Here is a 4,919-nt window from a genome sequence, read left to right as displayed (position 1 = left end):
AATACTTTAAAAATACAAAAAACAAACTACTATCTCAGTTTTGATCTATTCTTAACTTGGGTAAGTAAGGTGTTGTTTTCTCAGGTTATGGGTGGGTTTAGCTGGATTTCAGTAATCAAGTACAAGTCGAGTGATTTCAGGTCCTTTTCAGTAATTGATTACGATTAAAAGCAACTACGGGTTAAAAGGAAAACATAAACATTTGCTAAGTTCAATTTGGTCATCTGAAAGAATTTGAACCATTTATCAAAAAACAAAATAATTTGTATCCAATAGAAAATGATTTAGAAATATACCTGCATTTCTTGTGCATCACTAATTCCAACTCCAAATCAGTTTCTTATAGCATCCCAAAATCATTTGCCCGTTTAAAAATTCCAATAAATCAAGCATAGAAAACATTGTTTCTATTTTTTTCAAGAAAAAAACAATACTGCAGATCAATACTTTAATGAGCTATAGACTTTAAAGAACAAACAATACATACGTGTTGTAGGACCTGCATAACGGTTCAAAGCTTGGCCTATAGAAGCTGAAATTTCGGTGATAATCCACCAACTAAAAGCTTCTTCAAAATCCTTGCCTGTAGGAACAAAGTTTGATATTTTTAATTTAAAAAGTCATAATTGATAATTAAAATAATTATCCAAACGTTAAAAATTAATGTTTCAGTAAAAGTATAACCTGGCAACGAAGACTTTTGTCCCAACAACAACACTTCCTACGGGTGCACCGAGCCCTTTCTTCAAGCAAACCCGCATAAAATGATTAATGAATCTATATTATCTCTGTTATGATCATCATATCCCCTTTAAAATGAGCATATAAACCCTACCGAAATGGAATCAGCGGCCAGTACAAGCAAATCAACATGCACTTTTGAGAGGCCGGAATAAATGGATAAAAAATAAGTTAGGAACAGTTGCAAGTGTAAGATTTGAAACACTCACAACAGCTGCATTAAATTACGAACCCCAAATTAATATGAATAATAATGTATGCACAAACCTTTTAGATCATTATCATACCTTAAGATCCGACACATTGGTATACTCAAATGAAAACAAAAGAATATCTATAGTATTTAAATCGGTGTGTATAAGGCATAATAATTGCAAGAAAAATAAGCACGAAAAATTTAAAAACTCGACTAAAAGTTACGATGACATTATTTATACACCAAAAGATAAATGAAAATTGCCAAGACCTATGTTCCTACACAATTACCAAAAACCATAATCATGTTTTGCAGCCATTAATACAATCACATACACAATAACCCAAAATCTATGTTCCTAAACACTTAATTGTAAGGCCCCGTCACCAGTGCCCTACATTGAACGTTAGATTTACTCATAAACACAGTTCTAAACATCAGAGTTAATTAAAACTTTCGCGGAATAATAATAATAGTCAACCATTCATTACAAACATTCATATCTTGTCTTTTTAAAACATATATAAAACATAGCCTCTTCAATCTTGCCATGTGTCCCGCTCAAGCCAGCTGTCTCAATCTGTTAACCTGCGTGCATACTAAAAGTCAACTACGCTGAGTGCGTTCTAGTTAATCAAGCAACTTACCATACAACCTTTACATGCAATTATATACGTGTCCGAAGACACATAGTCCACAGTCTGACCTGTTCACCTTACCGCTTAACCACTTAACTGCCCCCGTCTTAGCCACTTGTTTTACGGGAGCACATAGAGACTTTCCCTCCCACGCACTCACGTTATGACACTTAATAACGAAGGCACGTAGAGGCTTGTCCTCCCACGTACTCTCAATATGCCACTTTAATAACGCCGTCACGTATAGGCTTACCCTACCACGTACTATCGTCATGCCACTAGCACCCTTACTAGACCCCTTTCCACTTCTATCACACTTTACTCTACTTGTCTACAACACACTTCCTATCAATTCATCATTTATATTATAATCAAGTTACATCATAACATTCACACACACTAATAACCACTTGGAGATCATTCCCTTTGGTGATACGTGCAATATCTGAAGATCGTTTACGCACCAACAAACATTCATTCATAATTAATCTCTGCATGATAACTAACTCGTACATCATTTATAGCATACACTTACCACTTAAGGTAAGTGTATTCACACTTCACATCGAGTATGCATACAGCCCCGAAAACATAACAAGGAAATGGGGCTAGAAAGTCACCTGAATGCGGTTACATTCACCGTTTACGGTTATTCCTTTCTTTAGCTGTGCGCGACTAACTGTATAAGAATTACACGTATCAATTTATTATCACTACCCATATCACGTTTCTAGTTTAACTATAACCCTCAACAAACAGGGTCCGGGGGCAGCGGGGTCTAGGGGCGGCATCCCCTAGCAGGGTCCAACGGCCAGAGCAGAGCTGCCAGGTCAGCCTGGAAAAATTTTATTTCCATTAACTGACTTAACACATTTTTCATTATAATTCTTAATTATTATTTTATTTGCTAACTCATAAAGTTCGATGGCTTCTTTGTAATTCTATCATTCTTTTATAAGTCTAGGGGCCTTTCTGCCACTTTTTCAAAGTCTAGTTCGTTATCCGGCTTTTCTAATTCGTTATTCAGTTCTTTAACGAATGGGGGCTCATAACGAATTGACCTTTTATAATGATTTGGTCTTTATAACGAACTGATATTTTATAACGAATGAACCTTCTAACGAATGGGGATCCATTCGTTATCTCTCCGTAACGAATTACTTAGCTAATTCGTTATCTTTCCTTAACGAATTGACATAACGAATTAAAACTTATCCGTTAAAATAACGAATTGATGTAACGAATCAACCTGTTTTTAGGTAATGGGCCTCTCAAAAGACAATGAAGTTCACCACATTTAGTCGATGATTAAAGGAATTGAAATGGATTCTTTTATTTACAATAAAAAAGGTAAGTAACTATATGAACTAATCATGTTAATTAACTGCAGTAACGCATTCATAGCATTTTTTAAGAGATCTGGGTGTGCAAGATCAAGAGTTGTGAGAGCCTCTTTGCAGCTTCTGTGAGATATATGTACCTCCATAGGCGATCCTGTATGCAAATCAAAAAATTAAAGACAATAAGTTATCTAAAGGGGCAAACAGGTTAAAAACGACCTAAACACATTGTCTTTAAATGCTTATTGCATCTTAAACTGTTTTGAGCAATGAAATTAAATTATTTATTCATAATTTTCTAATCATAGTTAAATTATTTTATTCAAAAAAATCGTACCCACCCCTGTTCAAAATAACAATACTGTATGGGACTAAACTTGACCCACCAATTAATGTAGTCGCAATTAAAACAAATGAATAATAAAGAATAATGTTGAAGTAAACACCAAACCAACTACTAGTTTCAGATTTATAACCTAAGATACAAAGTTACAAACCACCTTATAATCCAAGTGTCTAACTACATGTTAAAGAGCCTAATGACATCAAATACATTAAAAAACAATCATGTTGACTGTTAATCAAAGCTTCCCTAAAGAAACCAAAATGGAATTGAACCAAAACCACTACAAAGCATGTCACTCATAAGAGGTTAACTAAAAATCAAATTCATAAAACAACAATTTTGGAGAATTAGAAATGGTGTTTTTGTCAATTAAAACCCTAACAATAGAATACACTTATCTTTGACTTCGCTATCTCTCACACGCTAGTTTCACCAAGACAAATCAACACACCAATTCGATGACCCCCATAGCGGTTGTCTGGGTTCAACCTTCAAACTTTGAAAAACCGATGGGGTGCAGGGAAATCAAGAGAGGGAGAGCGGGTGGTGGATATAAAGTAGGTTACCTGAGTTTGTTCAAGTTCATCTGTTCCTACATAGACCAAAGAGTCATTCAAAATAACCCAGAAAACAATCACATAGCAAACATTTAAAAAGCCGAAAAGTATATTCACGTTAAAAGGTTTACCTTATCTATCTCAATCTTCCGATCTGTTTCAAAACCCATATTTCCGCGGATGTAATGAAGCTGAGCTATGTGGCGGTGGTGATTTGTGATCGGCCTGGGTACATGAACGCATATGGTGCTCGCTCTCTTTGTCATCTCCTCCACAGATCCAGTCAAACTGGGTAGAGCGTAGCCTAGACAGAAAGGCGGGTGTGGAACCCTAGAACTCGATTTCAAATGAATCGCATATGTTTGAAAGGGGGGTTATGTTTGAACGAGAAGGTGTATTGAAGCTTTATGAGTTGTACCTTGTGCAAATAAGGTTCTAAAACTCTTAACTTTAAGAGTTTTGGTCAAATGACCTTTCTGCCCTTCCTATATATATATATATGCATCCACAACCCAACTCAAATACATAACATAAACATTGAACGATCAGCAATCTTTTAGTAAAGTTTCGATGACTTTGTGTTAAGTTTAGATCGTTTGTTGAGTTTAGTTTATTTGTGTGGGTTAGGCTTTAGATGACTTGTGCGAGTAGTGATTGGGCTATTTGGATGAGGTTTGCTTATTTGAGCTCGGGTTAAGTTGATGGGTTGGATAATTCGACCTTGACTAGTTTTGGGTTGGAATTTGGCTTATACATGTATTTTGCAAGGAGTGTTTGGGTTACTATTTTGATTTCAAACTCTAGGGTTGGATGGGAACGGTGTGGCGACATGGCTTACGATTTGGCATTGCATAGGTCGAGGGATTGAGTCATAGCTGGGTAAACTTTGGTCTGTATATGCCCAAGGCATTTATTGATGTGTTTATCGGTGTCCTTGAAGTATTAGGATGGTGAGTTTGATAGGTCTTCGTGATGTGGATGTGTAAGTTTTTAGGGCTTTTTGTTGGGTTGATTTTGTACATCTTGGATTGCATCGGGTTGAGTTGGTGAGAGTATAACTTTTGAGGTGTAAGGTTGGTTTGGTTTAAGGTAGTAGTTTGA

This window comes from Bidens hawaiensis, unplaced genomic scaffold, assembly GCF_021521415.1.
Source record: "Bidens hawaiensis isolate Kalapana, Puna unplaced genomic scaffold, B.hawaiensis_p1.1 tig00029031_1, whole genome shotgun sequence".
Lineage (NCBI taxonomy): Eukaryota > Viridiplantae > Streptophyta > Magnoliopsida > Asterales > Asteraceae > Bidens > Bidens hawaiensis.
This window is presented reverse-complemented; position numbering follows the sequence as displayed.